At 45.3% G+C, this 24,950-nt stretch overlaps 1 long non-coding RNA gene across 2 annotated transcripts; it reads right to left on the bottom strand.

Moving 5' to 3' along the window:
* Positions 1-7,880: 7,880 nt before the first annotated feature.
* Positions 7,881-8,649, bottom strand: LOC141039261 (uncharacterized). Of its 2 annotated transcripts, none has more exons than XR_012200179.1 (3): positions 8,533-8,649; positions 8,365-8,422; positions 7,881-8,279 (listed from the first exon to the last, which is right to left on the bottom strand). It is a non-coding gene; the product is annotated as an uncharacterized lncRNA (long non-coding RNA). The 2 variants fall into 2 exon arrangements; XR_012200178.1 differs by having other exon boundaries at positions 7,881-8,276.
* Between the last annotated feature and the right edge of the window lie 16,301 nt (positions 8,650-24,950).

The raw sequence follows: 24,950 nt of genomic DNA, 5'->3' as shown, positions 1-24,950 counted from the left end.
CGGTCGGGAAGTACTGTTAGTGATCAAAGGTTAAAAGAACGACGAGCTGGGAAAAAATTGCCCAGCTCGGTGAACAAGCGAACCAATCGTGCCCCCCGCTCAAGGTGTCAAAAGACATCATCGCTAATGATCCGAGGATGGTGCCCGGTTATAGCAATCTTGGAGATTACCTGCCCGACGATGTACATTATGAAATCATGGAGGTGGACGAACACAAATACCATTACGGGAAGCCTCTCGTCAAAGATGAAAGATCTCTAAGAATGATGATGCGAAGATTACATGATTGGTACATGAAAACCTGCAGTGAGTCTGATGGGACGAGTACTTTGACGCTGAGAGTTAAACCGGAGCATGACCTCGTTGGAATTGAACTGCTGAATGTTCCATTTGAGGATTTCTTCTAGTTTTACAATCAAAAGGCCGTCGATAAAACAACGATCACTTTCTACTGTCTGTAAGTAGTACTACTTCTGTCATTAAGTCTCTCTATATAGGTCAGCTCTTTCATTGCATGTATTTATAATTATCCTCACTATATTATGCAGATTGAAGATCGCCGAATTGAAGAAAAGACAAATCGGTGATATTGGGTTCATTAACACAAATCTCATAGATGCATATACGGTTGAAAAACATCCCAAAGAAGCCGAGGCCAACTTGCTACAGTCGTTGGTATTAAATCAAAACAAAGATATAATACTCTTTCCTTACAACTTCAAGTGAGTGTTACTGTCTTGTGCATATTCGGTTTCCCTTATTAGTCCAGGTTATGGTAATGTAATTGATGACTTATGCATGCATGCGCAGCTTCCACTATATTCTCCTAGAGATTAAGCTTGAGCAGGGAGTAGTAACCGTCTTAGACTCGAGACGAAAAGATCCCCAGGACTATGCGAACATGACTCAAATGCTCGAGAAGTAAGTAAAATTGATCATTATCCACCATATCAGCAACTTTGTTCATTTCCTGATATCAAGTAATTGTTTTCTTTGTCTGGCAGGGTTTGGAGAAAATTCACCACAAAAGCTCCGGGACTGCCGAAGAAGCTGCAATTTAAACACCCGAAAGTAAGTACTATAGTAGCATGTTCCGCGCATCTCCTAGTGATTCAAGTGCTAGTTTCATCAATACCATTTAGCATGCTTGCTTATCAGTTTGATTGACCTCTATTTCTTGTAAAGTGGTTGTGGCAGGAACCCGGGAATAATTACTGTGGATACTACGTTTGCAAGTCCATCCGCTACACGACCTGTGAGCGGGGCTACTCTGAAGAACAATATGAAGTGCATAAGCAATAATATTCACAATTTTATTTTATTACCATCATTTGTGTTGAGTTTCATTTATTCATATATATATGTATTGACCCCCTTCTTCAAATTAGATGTTTCGGAAGCGGGATGAACTCCTAGCACCAGATCGTATGCGAGGAATTCAAGAGGAATTGGCGGCATTCTTCCTTGACCACGTGATCGCTGAAAACGGAGAATACTATGGGGACCCTGTGTTCTTACAATTTAATTAGGAGATTGTATTGTAAGAGATAATTATTGTATATATTTAGCCGGTAGTGTCGGATAGATATACGAGAACTTGTTGTTCGACCAATCTCTCAGAGAAGGAGAGGTGGTCGATATCACTTCTCTCTGTATGCATATGTTCATGACGATCTTCTGTTTCCTTCATTTGATTACTAGCTAGCGTGTCTAGTCCTCTCCATACGTATATAGTACGTAGCATCGACCAAGCACGGAGATAAGAGAGGACACTTCTCTCTATTAATTAGCTAGCTAACACAATATATGAAACACCTAAATTAACCCCCCAACCCCCCCCCCCTTTAAAAAAAACAAAAACCCCAGCCCCTGAAATGCTGACGCGTGGATGCCTATTGGTCCCTGTTGGTGACACCAACCGGGACAAAAGGCCCTGCCTATTGGTCCCGGTTGGTGTCACCAACCGGGACCAAAGGCCCCCCTGCCTGGGCTGGCAGTAGCGGCCACGTGGAGGACCTTCTGTCCTGGTTCGTGTAAGAACCGGGACTAAAGGGTTAGGGCTTTAGTAACGACCCTTTAGTCCCGGTTCGAAAACCGGGACAAAAGGCCCTTACAAACCGGGGTAAAAGCCCCTTTTCCTACTAGTGAAAGCAGGCCTACTAGGCCTAAATGTTCTGTGCTGCCCTGTGGGCCTACTGGGCCTTTGCGGGCCTGCATCCTAGCCCAACAACAGGTTGGGTTTCTAGTCGTATGCAGGCCGCTGTGGCGCAGTAGGCGGGCTTTTTTATTTTCTTATTTTTTTGCTTTATTTATTTTTGTTTTATTTATTTTTGAGTTGTTTTTTGCTGTATTTAGAGTTTCTTTGTGAATATTTTTGCATTAGGTACAAAAAATTACAAACTTTCTATTAGTGCCGGTAGTTTACAAATTTGAATAGTTTACATTTTGTATTATTTGAAATTTGTGTGAATCACTAGTTTGTGAATAACTTAACTTTGAAAATAGATTTTTCAGTGATTCTTTTTTCTTATGTTTAATATTAGTGTGTTTTATCATTATATTCAATTTGGTAATGCTTAGGTTATTTAAAAAATGAAATGCCTTTGTAACGGATGAGTTTTCGTCCCAAACCCTGATACTTCGAAAGAGATTGTCCATTTTGTACACGAAGTGCATCCAGTTTTTGCGGTAACCCTCTCTACTTTTTTGCACATGCTATGTGGGTGAAATTATGATACCATGCCAACTTTCAACCTTTTCTGAGTTCATTTGAAATGCTTTTCAATTTCAGGGTCATTTAGCTGAAAAAATCAGTAAATGCATGAAAGAATTTGTTTGCACATAAAATTTCTTCGCGTTTCAAATGCCAAAACACATAACTACCCTAACTATTACAGAGATTCCCTCCTGGGTGTGAAACACAGAAGAAAGTGATGATAGTGAAGCCGATCACATCCCAGATCTTTGGGCGTGAAACTTTTTCTTTGCGTGTGTCCCTTTGCGTCGTAGCCATGGAAAATCTTCATCATTTAACTGGATGCTCGGGTCAATGTTCACTGTGAATGGAGCAATTTCATCAATTTTCATAATCTTCTGACATGTCTGTCTTGTCATCCACTCCCACGATGTTTCTCTTCCCAGAAAGAACTATCACTACTGGAATCAGGGATTTTGCCGTCTGCCAGTTCTTTGCCGTCTGCTAGCAGACGGCAAAGAAGGTCTTTGACATCAGCTATCAAAAAGCAGACGGCCAACAACTGACAGACGGCAAAATTGGTCTTTGCCATCTGTCAGTTCTTTGCCGTCAGCTGGCTGACGGCAAAGAGAGAGGTGGCCCCCAGTAACGAGCTGATTAGAAAAACTGAACGGCCCCCTCTTTGCCGTCTGCTAGCAGACGGCAAAGATTAAAAAAAGCGGACGGCAAAGCCTCGGCGGACGGCAAAGAAGAAGCACACCACGCGGATAGACCACACGGATCAATGACTTGGCGAAATCCTAGACGCACGTCCCACCCACTCACAGCCGTCGGACGCATGCCCCCACTGACCCATGATGCACGCGCGCCCACGCACAGCCCCATCGACGCATAGCCCCACCCACGATTCCCCTCTCCTTCTGCCAGAGTAGTAGCACACCGCCGGTCATCGCTCTCCTCTCTCCTGCTAGTCCCACCTCTCTCCTACTCCCCCGAGCAGCCGCATGCCGCGGGCCAACGCACGCCGCGCCCGCCTGCCTGTCCGGCGCTGCCGAGCAGCCGCAGGTTCAGCCCAGCGCACGCTCGTCCCCGAGCAGCCGCACGGGGCGGCCACCGCCCGCGTGCCTGTCCATCCGTCGCCGCGTCAGCGCCCTCCCGCCCCTCCGTCCGGCCGACGCTGCGCCCCTCGACCGCCTGTCCATCGTGGCCAGCAGCCTTGCCGTGTGCATCTCCATCGTCGTCGCCGCGTGAAACCCTGCCACCTTGCCAGCGCCACGTGAAGTTCTGCCACCTTGCCAGCGCCACGTGAAGCTCACCTGAGCCCGTCCGCACCGCGAGCTCCGTGCGCACTCGAGCTCCTCACCTGCCGGCCGTGCGCCCCGCCTCGCGAGCTCTGCCGGTCGCGCACCTCCCATCCCCGACCTCCCTCACGTGCACCCCCTCGCCCCCGCGCCGGAGCAAGTCAGCTCCCGAGCGCGGCTGAGCAGGGTCAGACAGCGGTGCAGCGAGAAGCGTCGGGCGGCGGCGCAGCCATAGTCGGGCTGGACGACGGGGCGGGCAGAGCACTGCAGTGGAGAGCAAGGACTCGATTGCCTTTCAGTTTTAATTTTTAGGGCCTTTTGTGTTAATTTCCAGGACTATGTTGTAACTTTAGTTTTCTCGGGGTCCTGTTTGAACTTTGTACTCCACTAATGTTGAACAAAAGGCACCAAGGCACGACCTGTCCTTTCCCTGTTAAAAAGAAAGATAGGGAAGTGCACTTGCATGCGTTGACCGCAGCACTCGGGAGCATTGTTGTTGTGTTTTTTTAAATATTATCCCTTTTGTTTGCTGTCTGTGACTCACGAGGCGGACGGCAAAGGCTACGCTGTTAGTCCGTTCGTCTGCTTTCTTTGCCGTCTGCTGCTGATGGCAAAGGTCCCTTTGCCGTCAGCCGCCAAAAGCGGACGGCAAAGTAGCTGTTTACCGTAGCCTACTTTGCCGGAGCCTTTTGCCGTCCGTGGCTGACGGCAAAGGCCTTTGCCGTCCGCCGTTCATGCCTTTGCCGTCCGCCGTGGCAGACGGCAAAATAGCTGATTCCGGTAGTGTATGTGGCGCTTTGGCTCATCGTATGATGCATTCGCTTCCTTATCTTTTCTTTTTCTCGGCTTGGTAGACATATCCTTCACATAGAAAACCTGTGCCACATCATTAGCTAGGACGAATGGTTCGTCTGCATACGCAAGATTATTGAGATCCACTGTTGTCATTCCATATTGCGGGTCTTCCGTTACCCCGCCTCGTGTCATATTGACCCATTTGCACCGAAACAAAGGGACCTTCAAACCACGTCCATAGTCAAGTTCCCATCTCTCCTCTATGTAACCACAATATGTTTCCTTTCCCGTCTTGGTTGTTGCATCAAAGCGGACACCACTGTTTTGGTTTGTGCTCTTCTTATCTTGGGCGATCGTGTAAAGTGTATTACCATTTATCTCGTACCCTTTGAAAGTCATTATATTCGAAGATGGTAACTGGGACAGCAAGTACAGGTCATCTTCAATAGAGGCGTCATGCATGGTACGTGTCTGCAACCAGCCGGCGAAACTCCTGGTTTGTTCACGTGTAATCCAGTCATCAGACCGCTCCGGGTGTTTGGAGCGTAGAAAATTCTTGTGTTCGTCCATATACGGAGCCACCAAGGCGGAATTCTGTATAACTGTGTAGTGTGCTTCCGTGAGAGAATGTCCGTCCATACATATTTTTTGATTCCCTCCTAGCGTGCCTTTTCCATCCAGTCTGCCCTTATGCCGTGATTCAGGAGCACCAATCGGCTTAAGGTCAGGAATGAAGTCAATACAAAACTCAATGACCTCCTCATTTTCATGGCCCTAGGAGATGCTTCCTTCTGGCCTAGCACGGTTATGAACATATTTCTTTAAGACTCCCATGAACCTCTCAAAGGGGAACATATTGTGTAGAAATACAGGACCCAAAACGTTAATCTCTTCGCATAGGTGAACTAGGACGTGCGTCATGATGTTGAAGAAGGATGGTGGGAACACCACCTCGAAACTGACAAGACATTGCACCAAATCATTCTTGGTATGATTTCTGGATCGATTACCCTCTGAGAGATTGCATTGAGGAATGCACATAGCTTCACAATGGCTAATCGAATGTTATCTGGTAGAAGCCCCCTCAATGCAACCGGAAGCAGTTGCGTCATAATCACGTGGCAGTCATGAGATTTTAGGTTCTGGAACTTTTTCTCTACCATGTTTATTATTCCCTTTATATTCGACGAGAAGCCAGACGGAACCTTAATACTGAGCAGGCATTCAAAGAAGATTTCCTTCTCTTCTTTGGTAAGAGCGTAGCTGGCATGACCCTGATGTATGCCATCTTTTCCATGCATACGTTGCTGGTCCTCCCGTGCCTCAGGTGTATCTTTTGTCTTCCCATACACGCCCAAGAAGCCAAGCAGGGTCATGCAAAGATTCTTCATCACGTGCATCACGTCGATTGCAGAGCGGACCTCTAGGTCTTTCCAATAGGGCAGGTCTTCCACATGGGTGCGCGTCCGTCAGCGTCATTCGGAACAGGTTGTCCGCCAGGACCCTTTCCAAAGACTACCTTCAAATCCTTGACCATATCATGTACATTAGCACCAGTACGGTGGCGAGGCTTCGTCCGGTGATCCGCCTCACCTTTGAAATGATTGTCTTTCTTTCTTACGGGATGCCTGCTCGGAAGAAATCGACGATGTCCCAAGTACACATTCTTCCTACAATTGTCCAAATATATACTGTCGGTATCATCCAAACAGTGCGTGCATGCGCGGTATCCCTTGTTTGTCTGTCCTGAAAGGTTACTGAGAGCAGGCCAATCATTGATGGTCACGAACAGCAAGGCCTTTAGGTCAAATTCTTCCCCCATGTGCTCATCCCACGCACGTACACCTGTTCCATTCCACAGCTGTAAGAGTTCTTCAACTAATGTCCTTAGGTACACATCAATGTCGTTGCCGGGTTTCTTAGGGCCTTGGATGAGCACTGGCATCATAATGAACTTCTGCTTCATGCACAACCAAGGAGGAAGGTTATACAAGCATAGAGTCACAGGCCAGGTGCTATGGTTGCTGCTCTGCTCCCCAAAAGGATTAATGTCATCTGCGCTTAGACCAAACCATATGTTCCTTGCGTCATCTGCAAACTCCTTCCCTACTTTCTCTCGATTTTTCTCCACTGCGACCCGTCAGCGGGTACTCTCAACTTTCCGTCTTTCTTACGGTCTTCTCTGTGCCATCGCATCGCCTTGGCATGCTCTTTGTTTTGGAACAAACATTATTATAGGAGCATACCACATCACCTTGGCAGGAATCTTCTTCCTGGGGTGCTCGCCCTCGACATCACCAGGGTCATCGCGCCTGATCTTATAGCGCAATGCACCGCATACCGGGCAAGCGTTCAAATCCTCGTACTCACCGCGGTAGAGGATGCAGTCATTAGGGCATGCATGTATCTTCTGCACCTCTAACCCTAGAGGGCAGACAGCCTTCTTTGCTTCGTACGTACTCTCGGGCAATTCGTTGTCCTTTGGAAGCATATTCTTTATCATTACCAGCAACTTTCCAAATCCCTTGTCAGATACACCATTCTCTGCCTTCCATTGCAGCAATTCCAGTGTGGTGCCCAACTTTTTCTTGTCAGCTTCGCAATTCGGGTACAACAATTTCTTGTGGTCCTCTAACATGTGCTGCAACTTCTTCTTCTCCAAATCACTTGCGCAATTTCTCTTTGCATCGGCAATGGCCCGACCTAGATCATCAGCGGGCTCATCTGATGCCTCTTCCTCAGCTTCTTCCCACATTGCCGGCTCAGCTTCTTCCCCCATTGTTGTATCATCGTATTCAGGGAACCCATGGCCAGGATAGCTGTCGTCGTCCTCTTCTTCTTCATTGTCTTCCATCATAACCCCTCTTTCTCCGTGCTTGGTCCAAACATTATAGTGGGGCATGAAACCGGACTTAAACAGGTGGACGTGAATGGTTCTTGACATAGAGTAATTGTGATCATTCTTACAGACTAAACATGGACAAGGCATAAAACCATCCGCCCGCTTGTTTGCTCAGCCGCAAGCAGAAAAGTTTGCATGCCATTAATGAACTCGGGAGAGCATCGGTCATCGTACATCCATTGTCGGCTCATCTTCATTACACAACACCGAAAATACCAAATTAATACAAGTTCATACATAAAGTTCATACAAGACTTAAATGCAACAAACAAATAACTCTCTAACTAAAGAATTTAAATGCAACAACAAATGCGATCAAGATCGCAACTAAGGTAACAATTGATCCAACAGCATAATGATACCAAGCCTCACTATCAATGGCATATTTTCTAATCTTTCTAATCTTCAAGCGCATTTTCTCCATCTTGATCTTGTGATCATCGACGACACCGGCAACATGCAACTCCAATTTCATCTTCTCCCCCTCAATTCTTTTCAATTTTTCTTTCAAATACTCGTTTTCTCTTTCAACTAAATTTAACCTCTCGACAATAGGGTCGGTTGGAATTTCCGGTTCACAAACCTCCTAGACAAAAATATCTATGTCAACTTGATGGGCATAATTTGTCATAAACACGAAATGCAACAACTAGTTTTAAAAGAGAATATACCACATCCGAATCATAACAAGGACGAGGGCCGACGGGGACGGATATCAAAACCATGGCACTATGTATAACAAACAACGTACGGGTAAGATAATTATACGAGTAACTATATATCCAAATCACACAAACATCAACTTGGTAATGTAAAACATTCATGAACAAGAGGCTCACCACAAGGTGGTGCCGGCGACGGAACGGTGCGGGCGATCGACTGTGGTTACGACGGAGATTTAGAAGGCACTAAGTAAACCACACCTACATATGCAAACTAAGTGTTATTTTTGACCTCAAATTGCATATCAATCAAATACTAGCACATATATTTCCTTCCAAATTACTAAACTCATAAATTAATCACTATGCAAAGCATTGCAAGAGCTAATCTAGCAATGAGAGATGAAAGGACAAAGTTGCTAACCTTTGTGATCATTTGAATGGATGGGGGCCTTCAAATCTTGACAAATTTTGGGCAAAATGTGTGATGAGCTCGAGAGGAAGAGGGGAAGAACAGAGAGGAGAGGGGAAAGGGGAAGAACAGAGCGAGCTCGGGTGGACGAAGGGTTTATGTAGGACGACCTTTAGCACCGGTTCGTGCCACGAACCGGTACTAAAGGTGCTGGAGGGGCCCCGGACTGACAACATCCTGCCACCACTCACTTTAGTACCGGTCCGTGGCACGAACCGGTGCTAAAGGTCGGCCACGAACCGGTACTAATGAAAGCGGACGGCTAGCCGTTGGAACCGGCACTAATGCACACATTAGTGTCGGCTCAAAAGCAAACCGACACTAATGTGCTTGACATTTGACCCTTTTTCTACTAGTGGCAAGACGTGATGTCAATTATAGTTGTGTTGTTCAATGAGGTAGACCACAAGGCGTGTGATTTCTATGTCCACACATGTAGGTGGTGTCTTTATATCATCAAACGCAACACCAAATAGATGTCATGCAGAAGTATCAGTGCAAGCCCTAACTTTTGTTCATGCTCCTACCTATGGTGCCAATTATTCTGCTGAAGAAGTAAGAAAGTATATTATTATTATTCAACTGCAACATAGGTGCATGTATCTCACTGTTTTTTCTGTGCCTTTACACATTGACAGCTGAAAATCCGTTAAACTCCTTGCATGGCTTAATTGGTGATCGGAAAGAAAGAGATTTCTGGGACAAATAGCAGCAAGCGCAGCATAGATATGTCAAAGGGGAAAACCCTCATAGTAGACGATGAACAAGGTAAAGCGGTTGCCGAACAACAGCAGACGCCAGCTGAAGGTGAAATGTTCGCTACAACGAATGTCTATATTGGTGCCTGAGGTTTTGAACCTATTAGGGTATAAATTTTAAACCATACTACTTATGTTTTTCGCAGGCAAAAGGCTAAGACTACAATATCATTCCAGAGAAAGGCTAAAGTCGAGAGCGGATCGAATGGTGGGTAGGACGGTATGTGTAGTGTTTTTCAAAGTCAAATGATGTCAGTACTGCTTTATGGACAAAAAAGAGCTCAAGTATCTCACAAATATTTTTGTAGTTGTAGGTAACGTTCACAGGTCACTCCACCAATAAGAGATTGTTCTGAATACTATCAAGAAGGGGATTGCTAACTTAACGAAGCCATCACCTTAAATTTATATGATGGTGCCCGGAGCTCCAGTGAGAAAAAAAGATAAAGTAAGTGATTATCTTGTTGTCAAAATAACTTTTGTGTTTTCTTATGATTAGACAGTGAATACACTTCGGGTTTGGGTGTGAATGTACATAGTGTTCATAATTGCAATATTGTAGTTGACTCTTTTAGAAAACTAATAGTTACTATCATAATACAGAACATGTTATTTTAGGCCCACCAAGTATTGAATTTGTCTGAGCGGTTAAAATTCGTGATGGCACTACCAGGGCAGAACATTTAATTGCGAGTCCTAGAAAGCCAGAAAATGTTGTTTGTTGCAAGACATCATGCTATGGCTCCACCTAACGTGGAGAATGAACCTTTCCTGGCACAATTCGTGGCAAACATACCATGTAAGATATACTACTGATTAGCTGACATGTTATTCATTTCTACTCGTTTTAAAATTAAATTAATGCTGACAGAGTTTGTTTTCAATATGAACTTGATGTGCTCACTATGATATCAATGGCTGCTGTTGGCCAAAACAATATGGGCCTGGGAACTTTGACCACATACAAAATGGGCCGGTTGCAAACCTTGCAGGTGAGTGTTCTAGCGGCATTGCCAATTAGTAACTTCAAAAATTATTTTAAAGTACTGGCCTTTTGATGAATTAACAAACAACTCGACAGATGGAAGCTGGTCCACCGAATCTTGGAGAAACAATTGAACAGACACTTCAAAATCAGCAGAATGATGCTAGGGTGGTCTATCGATGGTTACTGTACATTGATGGGAAAGAAATATTGTCAAGGTAAATTGTTTCTTTTTCCCTGAATTTCATTTGGCATGTAACCTTTCAAGATAGTTTGTCAAGACTGTTCTCAACTACTCCGTCTCATACAGGAACTTTATGTATATCCCTGGACAAAAGCCAATCAACATAACAAGGAATAGTCTGAAGAAGCAGCTCAGCAGCGCAATCGAGGAAGACGTGATGTCAGCTAAAGTGTGTTGTTCAATGAGGTAGACCGCAAGGCGCATGAATTCTATGTCCACACATGGGTGTGTCCTTATATCATCAAACGCAACACCAGATGCATGTCATGCACATGCACTGGTGCAAGCCCAATCTTTTGTTCATGCTCCTACCTATGGTGCTAGTTATTTTGCTGAAGAAGTAAGAAAGTGTATTATTTTTCAACTTAGGGGCAACGTAGATGCATGTATCTCACTGGTTTTTTGTGTGCATTGACACATTGACAGCTGAAAAATTTGTTAAGCTCCTTGCATGGCTCAATTAAGGCAATTGAAGAGAAAGAGATTATTGGGATAGATAGCCGCAAGCACAGCATAGATATGTGAGAGGGGAAAATCTTGTAGTAGATGAATAACAGGGCAGAGCTGTTGCCGAAGAACTGCAGATGCAAGCTGAAGGTGAAATGTTTGCCACAAAAAATGTCTATATTGATACATGAGGTTTTAACCTATTGGGGGATAAATTATAAACCGTACTACTTATGTTTTTTCATGCAAGAGGCTAAAACTACAATAGTATTCCAGAGAAATGTTAAAGTGGACAGTGGATCGAATGGTTGGTAGGACAGCATGTCTAGTGTTTTTCAAAGTCATATGATGTCAATACTACTTTACAGATAAACGAAATTGCTAATGATATCTCACATATATTTTGTTTTGGTAGGAAACGTCAACAAGTGAGTCCACCAACAAGAGAATTTATGAATACTATAAGGAAGGGGGTTGCTAACTTCAGTTTATATGATTGTGCCGGGAGCTCCAGCGAGAAAAAATGATAAAAGGAAATATCTTGTTATCAGAATAACTTCTGTGTTTTTTATGATTAGATACTGAATACACTTCGGGTTCAAGTGTGAAAGTACACAGTGTTCATAACAGCTATAGTGTAGTTGGATCTTTCAAAAAACTAAAATTTACTGCTGATAATGCACAACATCTAGTTTTAGGCCCACCAAGCATTGAATTTCTTCCAGATGTTAAAATTCGTGCTGCCACTACTAGGGCAGGAGGATCAGTTGCAGGTCCTAACAAGCCATAAAATGTTATTGTTGCAACACCACATGTTATGGCTCCACCTAAGACGGACGATTAACCAAACCTTGCACAATTCGTAGCAAACATACCATGTATGATATACTAGTGATTAGCTGACATGTTATTCATTTCTACTCATTTTTATAGTAAATAAATCCTGACAGAGTTTGTTTTTAAAATGAAGCTAATGTGCTCACTATGATATCAATGGCTGCTGCTGGGAAAACCAATATGGGCTAGAGAATCGTAGACCACATATGCAATGTGCAAGTTGCGAACCCTGCCGGTGAGTGTTCTAGCAGCCTGCCAGATTGCCAATTAGTAACTTCTAAAAAATTACTCCCTCCATAAACTAATATAAGAGTGTTTATATCACTATTTTAGTGATCTAAATGCTCTTGTATTAGTTTACGGAGGGAGTATTTTTAACGTACTGACTTTTTGATGAATTAATGAACAGCTCGACAGATTGAAGCTGGTTCATCGAATCTTGGAGAAACAATTGAACAGACACATCAAAATCAGCAGGACAGTGCTAGGGTGGTCTACCGATGGTTATTGTATATTGCTGGGAAAGCAATATTGTCAAGGTAAATTATTTCTTTTTCCCTTAATTTCATTTGGCATGTACCCTAAGACAATTTGTAAAGACTGTTTTCAACTACTCCGTCCGATGCAGGAACTTATTCTATATCCCTGGACAAATGTCAATCAACATAACAGGGACTAGTCTAAAGAAGCAGCTCAGCGGCGCATTCGAGCAAGACGTGATGTCAGCTATAGTTGTGTTGTTCAATGGGGTAGACCGCAAGGCGTGTGAACCTATGTCCACACATGTAGGTGTGTCTTTATATCATGAAACGCAACACCAGATGCATGTCATGCACACGCACCGGTACAAGCCCAATCTTTTGTTCATGCTCCTACCTATGGTGCTACTTATTCTGCTGAGGAAGTAAGAAAGTGTATTATTTTTCAACTTAGGGGCAACATAGATGCATGTATCTCACTGGTTTTTTGTGTGCATTTACACATGGAAAGCTGAAAAATCTGTTAAGCTCCTTGCATGGCTTAATTAAGGCAATCGAAGAGAAAGAGATTATTGGGATAGATAGCCGCAAGCACAACATACATATGTAAAAGGGGAAAAACCTTGTAGTAGACGAAGAACAAGGCAGAGGAGTTGCCGAAGAACAGCAGACGCCAACTGAAGGTGAATTGTTCCCCAAAAAATGTCTATATTGATGCATGAGGTTTTTAACCTATCAGGGGATAAATTTTAAACCATACTACTTATGTTTTTCGTGGGCAAAAAGGCCAAGACTATAATAGTATTCCATAGAAAGGTTAAAGTGTAGTGCGGATTGAATGGTGGGCAGCAGGTATGTCTGGTGCTTTTAATGTCAAATGATGTATATACTAATTTATAGATAAACAAAATTGTTCAAGATATCTCACATATATTTTTGTGTTGTAGGAAACATCAATAAGTCAGTCCACCAACAAGTCAAAGTTCTGGATACTATCAAGAAGGGGATTGCTAACATAACGAAGTTTAGTGCCTTCAATTTATATGATGGTGTCGGGAGCTCCAGTTAGATTTTTTTGATAAAAGTAAGTAATTATCTTGTTGTCAGAATAACTTTTCTGTTTTTTTATGATTAGACAGTGAATACACTTCAGGTTTGGGTGTGAAAGTACATAGTATTCATAACTATAATAGTGTAGTTGGATTTTTCGGAAACTAATAGTTACTACTTATTACTAATAATGACAACATCTTGTTTTTGTCCCACATAGCATTTAATTTTTCCAAGAGGTTAAAACTCATGATGTCACTACCGGGGCAAAAGGATCAGTTGCACCTCCTAACAAGTCAGAGAATGTTATTGTTGCAACACCACATGCTCTGGCTCCACCTAAGACGGACGATGAACCAGACCTTGCACAATTCGTAGCAAACACACCATGTTTGATAGATAGCAAACATACCATGTAGGATATACTACTGATTAGCTGACATGTTATTCATTTCTACTCATTTTTAAAGTAAATAAATGCTGACAGAGTTTGTTTTAAAAATGAAGCTAATGTGCTCACTATGATATCAACGGCTGCTGCTGGGCAAACCAATACGGGCCAGAGAATCGTCGACCACATATGCAATATGCGAGTTGCGAACCCTGCCGGTGAGTGTTTTAGGAGCCTTCGAGATTGCAAATTAGTAACTTTTTAAAAAGTATTATTAACGTACGGACTTTTTGATGAATTAATGAACAAATCGATAGATTGAAGCTGGTTCATCGAATCTTGGAGAAACGATTGAATAGACACATCAAAATCAGCAGGACAGTGCTAGGGTGGTCTATCGATGGTTACTGTACATTGCTGGGAAAGCAATATTGTCAAGATAAATTATTTCTTTTTCCCTTAATTTCATTTGGCATGTACCCTTTCAAGATAGTTTGTAAAGACTTCAACTACTCTGTCTGATGCATGAACTTAATATATATCCCTAGACAAATGTCAATCAACATAACAGGGACTAGGGTGAAGAAGCAGCTCAGCGGCGCATTCGGGCAAGACGTGATGTCAACTATATATAGTTGTGTAGTTCAATGAGGTAGACGGCAAGGCATGTGAACCTATGTCCACACATGTAGGTGTGTCTTTATATCATGAAACGCAACACCAGATGCATGTCATGCACAGGCACCAGTGTAAGCCCAATCTTTTGTTCATGCTCCTACCTATGGTGCTAATTATTCTGCTGGAGAAGTAAGAAAGTGTATTACTTTTCAACTTAGGGGCAACATAGATGCATCTATCTCACTCATTTTTTGTGTGCATTTACACATTGACAGCTGGAAAATCTGTTAAGCTCCTTGCATGGCTTAATTAAGCCAATCGAAGAGAAAGATATTATTGGGATAGATAGCCGCAAGCACATCATACATATGTCAAAGGGGAAACACCCTGTAGTAGACGAAGAATAAGGCAGAGGAGTTGCCGAAGCACAATAGACGCCAGCTGAAGGTGAAATGTTCCCCAAAACAAATGTCTATATTGATGCATGAGGTTTTTAACCTATCAGGGGATAAATTTTAGATGATACTACCTATGTTTTTCGTAGGCAAAAAGGCCAAGACTATAATAGTATTCCATAGAAAGCTTAAAGTGTAGTGCATATTGAATGGAGGGCGGGAGGTATGTCTAGTCCTTTTAAACTCAAATGATGTCAATACTACTTTATAGATAAACAAAATTCTTCAAGATATCTCACATATATTTTTGTTGTTGTAGGAAACATCAATAAGTCGGTCCACCAACAAGTCAAAGTTCTGGATACTATCAAGAAGGGGATTGCTAACATAACGAAGTTTAGTGCCTTCAATTTATATGATGGTGTCGGGAGCTCTAGTTGTGTTTTTTAATAAAAGTAAGTAATTATCTTGTTGTCAGAATTTTGTGTTTTTTATGATTAGACAGTGAATAAACTTCAAGTTTGGGTGTGAAAGTACATAGTGTTCATAACTGTAATAGTGTAGTTGGATCTTTCAGAAATCTAATAGTTACTACTTATTACTAATAAGGCACAACATCTTGTTTATGTCCCACATAGCATTGAATTTGTCTGAGAGGTTAAAACTCATGATTCCACTACCGCGGCAGAAGGATCAGTTGCAGCTCCTAACAAGTCAGAAAATGTTGTTGTTGCAACACCACATGTTGTGGATCCACCTAACATGGACGATGAACCAGACCTTGCACAATTCATAGCAAATATACCATGTAGGATATACTACTGATTAGTTGACATGTTATACATTTCTACTCATTTTACAGTAAATAAATGCTGGTAGAGTTTGTTTTTAAAATGAAGCAAATGTGCTCACTATGATATCAATGGCTGCTGCTGGGCAAACTAATATGGGCCAGAGAATTGTCGACCACATACGCAATGTGCGAGTTGCGAACCCTGCCGGTGAGTGTTGTAGCAGCCTGCCAGATTGCCTATTAGTAACTTTTAAAAAAGTATTTTTAATGTACTGACTTTTTGGTCAATTAACGAACAGCTCGACAGATTGAAGCTGGTTCATCGAATCTTGGAGAAACGATTGAACAGACACATCAAAATCAGCTGGACAGTGTTAGGGTGGTCTACTGATGGTTACTGTACATTGCTGGGAAAGCAATATTGTCAAGGTAAATTATTTCTTTTTCCCTTAATTTCATTTGGCATGTACCCTTTCAAGACAGTTTGTAAAGACTGTTTTCAACTACTCTGTCTCATGCAGGAACTTAATCTATATCCCTGGACAAATGTCAATCAACATAACACGGACTAGTCTGAAGAAGCAGCTCAGCGGCGCATTCGAGCAAGACGTGATGTCAGCTATATATAGTTCTGTTGTTCAATGAGGTAGACCGCAAGGCTGGTGAACCTATGTCCACACATGTAGGTGTGTCTTTATATCATGAAACGCAACACCAGATGCATGTCATGCACGTGCACCTGTGCAAGGCCAATCTTTTGTTCATGAGCCTACCTATGGTGCTAATTATTATGCTGAAGAAGTAAGAAAGTGTATTATTTTTCAACTTAGGGCAACATTGATGCATGTATCTCACTGATTTTTTGTGTGCATTTACACATTGACAGCTGGAAAATCTGTTAAGCTCCTTGTATGCCTTAATTAAGGCGATCGAAGAGAAAGAGATTATTGGGATAGATAGCCGCAAGCACAATATACATATGTCAAAGGGGAAAAACCCTGTAGTAGATGAAGAACAAGGCAGAGGAGTTGCCGAAGAATAGTAGACGCCAGCTGAAGTTGAAATGTTCTCCAAAACAAATGTCTATATTGATGCATGAGGTTTATAACCTATCAGGGGATAAATTTTAAACCATACTACTTATGTTTTTCATAGGCAAAAAGGCCAAGACTATAATAGTATTCCATAGAAAGGTTAAAGTGTAGTGCGGATTGAATGGTGGGCAGGAGGTATGTCTAGTGCTTTTAAAGCCAAATTATGTCGATACTACTTTATGGATAAACAAAATTGTTCAAGATATCTCACATATATTTTTGTTGTTGTATGGAACATCAATAAGTCGGTCCACCAACAAGTGAAAGTTCTGGACTATCAAGAAGGGGATTGCTAACATAACGAAGTTTAGTGCCTTCAATTTATATGATGGTGTCGGGAGATCCAGTTAGTTTTTTTATAAACGTAAGTAATAATCTTGTTGTCAGAATAACTTATGTGTTTTTTATGATTAGATAGTGAATACACTTCAGGTTTGGGTGTGAAAGTACATAGTGTTCATAACTGTAATAGTGTAGTTGGATCTATCAGAAAACTAATAGTTACTACTTATTACTAATAAGGCACAACATCTTGTTTTTGTCCCACCTAGCATTGAATTTGTCTGAGATGTTAAAACTCATGATGCCACTACCGGGGCAGAAGGATCAGTTGCAGCTCCTAACAAGCCATAAAATGTTGTTGTTGCAACACCACATGCTATGGCTCCACCTAACACGGATGATGAACTAGACCTTGCACAATTCGTAGCAAACATACCATGTAGGATATACTACTAATTAGCTGATATGTTATTCATTTCTGCTCATTTCTAAAGGTAATAAATGATGACAGAGTTTGTTTTTAAAATGAAGCTAATGTGCTGACTATGATATCAATGGATGCTGCTGGGCAAACCAATATGGGCTAGAGAATCGTCGACCACATACACAATGTGTGAGTTGCGAACCCTGCCGGTGAGTGTTCTAGCAGCCTGCCAGGTTGCCAATTAGTAACTTTTAACAAAGTGTTTTTAACATACTGACTTTTTGATGAATTAACGAACAGCTCGACAGATTGAAGCTGGTTCATCGAATCTTGGAGAAACGATTGAGCAAACACATCAAAACCAGTAGGACAGTGCTAGGGTGGTCTACCGATGGTTACTGTACATTGCTGGGAAAGCAATATTGTCAAGGTAAATTATTTCTTTTTCCCTTATTTCAATTTGGCATGTACCCTTTCAAGACAGTTTGTAAAGACTGTTTTCAACTACTCCGTCTGATGTAGGAACTTAATCTATATCTGTCGGTGTCAAAACCGGCGGATCTCGGGTAGGGGGTCCCGAATTGTGCGTCTAAGGTCGATGGTAACAGGAGACAGGGGACACGATGTTTACCCAGGTTCGGGCCCTCTCTATGGAGGTAATATCCTACTTCCTGCTTGATTGATCTTGATGGATATGAGTATTACAAGAGTTGATCTACCATGAGATCGTAATGGCCAAACCCTAAAAGTCTAGCCTGTATGACTATGGTAATGAGTATCTGTGCTTTCCGGACTAAGTCCTCCGGTTTATATAGGCACCGGGAGGATCTAGGGTTACATAAGGTCGGTTACAAAGGAAAGGAATCTACATATTCGGTCACCAAGCTTGCCTTCCACGCCAAGGAGAGTCCCATCCGGACACGGGTGCAGTCTTCAGTCTTCGCATCTTCACAGCCCATCAGTCCGGCCCATGTCTAACAGGCCGGACGTCCGAGGACCCCTTAGTCCAGGACTCCCTCAGTAGCCCCTGAACCTGGCTTCAATGGCGAGGAGTCCGGCGCGCAGATTTCTCTTCGGCATTGCAAGGCGGGTTCCCTTCTTTCCGAACTCCAAGATAGTCTCCAGACGCGAAGATTGTATCCGGTCCTGTCACACACACCACACAAAACCGCAGAGAGAATATAATACTCCACGAGTCCAATCCGCTGACAACTTTTTACAACGTGACATCACATCCGCCCGGTCATAATTTTGGACCGTTTTGTGTCTGCCATTCCATGTTTCGAGGCGCGGTTGCCATTGGCATGTCTTGTCGAAGCAGAGATCATGTCCCCTTATTGCGGGATTCTCATCAATACGGGTATGGGTAACCCAACCGTGCTATTTACACAGCCCTTGGGAATAGGCGAGTTTTAATGCGAGTGAGGAGGCTTTTGATATTCGCGACCCTTTATAAGGGGATAATTAATTCGCCCTTGTCTACTCACGCCTTCCCCTTCCTCTTCCCTTCCATCCTTGAGCTCCAGCGCCCAAGTCTGCATCTTTCCCCATCTCCGAAAAGCATCCGACCATGTCCGGATCCGGAGGTCAAGACAAATGGATGGTCTCCTCTGTCAAGGAGAAAGACATTGTCGAGCTTCGGGCGGCCGGGTATTTGGCGAAGGAAATCGCCCGCCGCCTTCCGGCCCAGGGGCAGGTCGTCCCTACCCCAAAGCCTACTGAGAGAGTAGTTTTTCTCCCTCACTTCGTCCTTGGACTGGGGTTTCCACTTCACCCCTTCGTCCACGGTCTAATGTATTATTACGGCCTAGATTTCCATGATCTAGCCCCGAACTCTTTCCTCAACATCTCGGTGTTCATCGTCGTGTGTGAGGCCTTCCTCCGCATCCACCCCCACTTCGGGCTGTGGCTTAAGGTCTTCAATGTGAAGCCGAAAGTGGTGGATGGCCAGCACGCGGAGTGCGGGGGCGCCATGGTGAGCAAGCTGGCCAACGTCTCCTGGCCGAAAGGCACTTTGGTGGAGACGGTAAAGGAATGGCAGAAACAATGGTCTATATCACAGAACCCCGCAGCGCCACCTGGGCAGCGGCTGCCAAATTCAACTTTGGCGCTCCCATGCGACTTACCTCCTGGGTCGAGAAGAGCCTGAACTGGTGCTCGCCAGATGAGCTGACAGCGCTGCAGACGCGCGTTCAAAGCATGGTGGACAAGGATGTCAAACTTGTCGATGTAATCCAGGTGATGCTACTTCGCCGGATTCTCCCGTGCCAAAGCCGAAGCCGCCCTCTATGGAAGTTCAACCCGAAGAAGCACCATACCCTGAAGAGGCTCTTCGAAACCACTCACGAAGGTGCCTGGAAGTTGCTCTTTAAGGGCAACGAGAAACCGCCGGCCACAGATTCGGACCGCGGGCACGATATTAACCACCTCACCAGTGAGGTATGTTATTTTTAACGCATCCCTTACTTGCTTGTTTTGAGGGTGATGTCTGAGCTTTTATCATCATTCCTTCTTCAGGACTGGATGGAGAGGGCGAAGGGATCCAGTGTCCGGCTCCGCTGCCTGAAGAACCGGTCATCCCGCGTTTAGCAAAGATGCTGGTGCCGGCGCCCTATAAGGCGCCGGAGAAGAAAGCCAAGAAGAAGGCCAAGGGGGCCAAAGGCAGCCCCCGCCGTAAGGGTACTTCAGACGTAACGTTCGAAGATGAAGAGACCCGTTCCTCCGTCCCTGAGGACGACGAGGAGGAGGAGGAGGAGATCCCTCCCCATGATGACGGGAGGGAGAAGAGGGTGGCCTCCACGAATCTGGAGGTGGGGACGCCCAAGAACAGGAAGGGCTCCCTTGCGGATAACTCCGTATGGGATGTCGACAGTAGTCCGGAGCGCCGCTCCCGCGCTAAGCCTCAGGCCCATCGTAAGTACTAAAATTCATGCATATCCATATATCCAACCTCTTCTCCTCATTGTATTAACATGGTTAGTTGTGTTATTTCAGTCCGGCCCACGACAGCTTCCAGCGATCCTCGTCGGGGAGATGGCCAACATGTCACCGCCGGCCGCTCACTTTCCCAAGGCCATGGACGACACCGAGGTGTTGTCCCGAAGGACCGCTCCAGGCCGAGAAGAGGCTCCGGACGCTGTCAAGAGGGCGCCAGAGGGCGAAACCTCTACCGCCGGACACATGGGGGAGCAAATCCCCATGGAGACTGGCGAGGAGGGCCGTATTCAGTTCGGCCCTCGGCCAAATATGGTTACGGAGACCCATACGGCTCCAGAATCCGGCGACCGACCTCCTTTGAAAGAGGGGGGTGCGCCCATTCCACCGGTGGCCCCTGTCCAACCAGGGGCACCGGATAATCTGATGGAGGCGCTTCGAGGTGCCTCCATTGTGGACGAGCACCGTATCCTTATGGGTACGGTGATTGAGAGGGTCCAGTCCGCCAAGAGCGGTCTGACCGAAGCCTGCAGCAGCCTGCTGACAGGTTTTGAGGTAAGCGACGCAAAAATCCCAATATAGTCAGTAGCCCCTGAGACACTGTCCGGTGTTCGGAAAGAAAAGCCGGACAGAGGGTCGATCCTTACTTGTAGGAAACTAACTAAATTTGTCGGGAATGAGTATGCAGGCGTCGCTGCTGTCCGCGGCCTCACATGCTGCCGAAGTCTTCGAACTTAAGCGGAGACTAGAGAAGGCCGAGGAGGAGCTCGTCCAGGTGAAAAGGCAGCTCCAGGAGAATCAAGGTATGTAATAACCCAAGAATTATTCGGAAAGAGTAGGATGTTATATATTGACCGAAGTGTCTTGATATAAATAGGAGCAACGACCAAGGTCGAGGCCCTGAAAAAGGCCTTGGGCGAAGCCGAGGGGAAGGTCGTCAAGGAGCAGGCTGCCCGTGAGAAGCTCAAGGCCCGGGTCAACGAGGTCCAACAAGAGCTCCATGACGCAGTGAAGAAGGTGTGAGACCTTGGAGCATGACGCGTCGGCTAAAGAGGCCGAACTCTCCAAGGCTCATCAGAGCGCGGAGACGGCCCAGAATGGGGCCCCGGGCGCCCTCCAAGAGATCCAAGAGGCGAGGCAGATCGTGGCGGGTAAGGCATTCAGTATGCAAAGCAAATATGCGAAGAGGAAGTATCTTTTACTAACCCGGATTCGGAGTTCTCCAGGGGCTTTTGCTGATCTGCCGCGAAGTGTGTCCGACGCCGCGGAGTTTTTCCGAGCCGAAGAAGGGAGCTCCACGGAGAAACTGTTCTGGTCGCAATGTCTTGCGCCAGAGCATCCCGTGCCCTTCATCGATCAGCTGAAACAACTGGTGGAGTTGCATAGGGTGGCCGAACTAGCCACGAAGGATTTGATAATCCGACTATGGACAGCCGAAGCTATGCCCGGCAGCTACTTCAGACTCGTGAGGCGGCTGGTGAACGCCTGCCCTCGGCTGGACGTCGTCAAGCGGTTGGTCTGTATTGAAGGTGCGCGTATGGCCTTCGCCCATTGCAAGATGTGGTGGGTGAAGATGAACGCCGTCGAGCTGGCCAGGGGGCCGCCAGAGGGCAAGGAGCACCGCACACCCGAGCGCTATTTTGCGGATGTCCTGGAGGGGTCTCGCGTTGAGGCAACGCAGTGTGGTCAGGACATTATTTTCGAATGAATACATTCGTGTTGTCTTTCCCTTGTATGATGAAACAAAGTGGGTTTGTAATTTAATGATTGTTATGTTTTTAATTTTACCTCCTGTGCGGCCGTGTTGTATGAAATCTGAGGGTTGGCTAGTCATCGGCTTCTGCCCCCACGTAGGTAGTACGGAGGTGTTCGGGATGGAATCTAAACAATCTTGATCCAATTATATGGTCCTTGAAGGAGTTGTTTAACGCAACGAACCAGGCAACCAGACTATTCGGCTTTAACGCCCTCACTTAGCCATAGGAGTTCGACAATAAAAACATGGACGCAACCCCTAGTTTCCGAACTAGAGTGCTATAAGCGTCTGATCGGGAAGTACCAATCCTTCGCGTAACGCGGAAGAAATCCAACGATTTGCAACCTTCGAACAGCTGACCGGCTCTCGCTGCATCATGACAGTCAATTTTCGGCTTTCTCTACTGAGGTGCTCCTTTGGATAAACCAGGGCACAATCGCAGTAGTTCTCCCTTTACTACCTTAGCCGATATAGCGGAACGTAAGGTAGCAAGCACAGGAGCCAGGCAACCCAACTATTGACCAAAGCCATGATTCGGAGCCAATGCATACAGTGCTAAATTCGGGGTGCCGAACTATACTGTAAAAAGTGTTCGGACTTTGTTGCCATAGTGTGGGGCGCTAGGAAGCCCCTGGCAAAGTGAAACGTGCCACAATGTACGGGTGCTATTTGATAAGCTTATTAATAGTAAAAAAGGAAAACAAAAAAGGGAGCAAAGGCAATAAGCAGGGGCCCTAAAATTTGGGCTGCAAACTGTTTCATTATGATTTGATTAATACGTCAAAGCACATTGGTACAAGTAGCGTGATAGGAAATGGGCTATTTGACATGCCACGACCAAGGGAGAGCTGCGCGTGGGACCCTGGAGACAGGTAGAGTGGTTGTTTAAGAAACCACTTAGAAATTACCCTCTACGTCTGAGCTGACTGCCGGCTTGGTGTATTTGTCCTTTGAAAGGATCCGCGATCAAGTCATCAGGGAAGGCCTCTGGAAAAGAAACCTGAAAAGCAGAAAAGAAACAGTGAAAGTATATGTGTCCGGGAACGGTGAAGCCGTATTGTGGATCACAAGCTAGTTGTGCGTCCGTCGATGCCCATGGGATTTCTAGTGCGTAATTATGCACGCGTGGTACGAATGCCGCTACCTGATCGGGTTTGGGACGGAGGCCAAATTGCTAATCGAGCTCTTGATGAGCCGAGCTGTCCTGTTGTAGCATAGTCTGGACCCTCTTTACGATGTCCAGGGGCTCGGCAGCCGGATTACGGTTCTGCTTGAGAAGGCCGCTCTGTACTTCTGCTGCTAGGGCGGCGGTGTGCTCCTCTGTACGGAGGGAGCGTTCCGTGTTTCCGTTGACCGTTATGACACCGCGTGGACCGGGCATCTTGAGCTTAAGATAAGCATAGTGTGGCACCGCATTGAACCGAGCAAATGCAGTCCGTCCAAGCAGTGCGTGATAACCACTGCGGAATGGGACGATGTCGAAGATTAATTCTTCGCTTCGGAAGTTGTCGGGAGATCCGAAGACAACCTCTAGTGTGATTGAGCCCGTACAGTGGGCCTCTACACCTGGTATGACTCCTTTGAAGGTAGTCTTCGTGGCTTGATCCTTGATGGATTAATGCCCATTTTGCGCATTCTGTCTTGATAGAGCAGATTGAGGCTGCTACCACCGTCCATGAGGACTCGCATTAGGTGGAATCCATCAATGATTGGGTCCAGGACTAGTGCGGCTGATCCGCCATGCCGGATACTAGTCGGATGATCCAGACGATCATAAGTGATCGGGCACGATGACCAGGGGTTGAATTTTGGGGCGACTGGCTCTATCGCATAAATGTCCCTTAGTGCGCGCTTGCGCTCCCTTTTGGGGATGTGTGTATCATATATCATATTCACCATTTTGACTTGAGGGGGGAACTTCTTCTGCCCCCTTGAGTTTGGTTGTCGGGCTCTTCGTCATCGTCCTCACTTTGCAATCCCTTTTCTTTGTTCTCGGCGTTTAACTTGTCAGCCTGTTTGAAGACCCAACAATCCCTGTTGGTATGATTGGCTGGTTTGTCTGGGGTGCCATGTATCTGGCACGGACGATCGAGTATGCGGTCCAAACTAGATGGTCCCTCACTGTTCCTTTTATACGCCTTTTTCTGCTGACCGGACTTGGAGCCGCTGAATCCGGCGTTAACTGTAGTGTCATCGGTATTATCACCATTGCTTTGGCGCTTGTGTCTATTACGTCGGAGCTTGCCGTTGCTGTTTTTGACCTCGGAGGGGCCCACCTCGCTGACTGTGTTTTTGCTATGAGCCAGCCAACTATCCTCACCCGCGCAAAAGCGGGTCATGAGTGCCGTGAGGGCTGCCATAGATTTGGGCTTTTCTTCGCCGAGATGGCGGGCGAGCCATTCGTCACGAATGCTATGTTTAAAGGCCGCTAGGGCTTCGCCATCCGGATAGTCAATGATCTGGTTCTTTTTAGTTAGGAATCTGGTCCAGAATTTCCGGGATGACTCTCCCGGCTGTTGGACTATGTGACTTAAGTCGTCGGCGTCTGGTGGCCGGACGTATGTACCTTGGAAATTGTCAAGAAAAGCTTCTTCCAAGTCCTCCCAGCTGCCGATGGAATTTTCAGGCAGGTTGTT

This window comes from Aegilops tauschii, chromosome 1 (genome assembly GCF_002575655.3).
Source record: "Aegilops tauschii subsp. strangulata cultivar AL8/78 chromosome 1, Aet v6.0, whole genome shotgun sequence".
Lineage (NCBI taxonomy): Eukaryota > Viridiplantae > Streptophyta > Magnoliopsida > Poales > Poaceae > Aegilops > Aegilops tauschii.
This window is presented reverse-complemented; position numbering and strand designations above follow the sequence as displayed.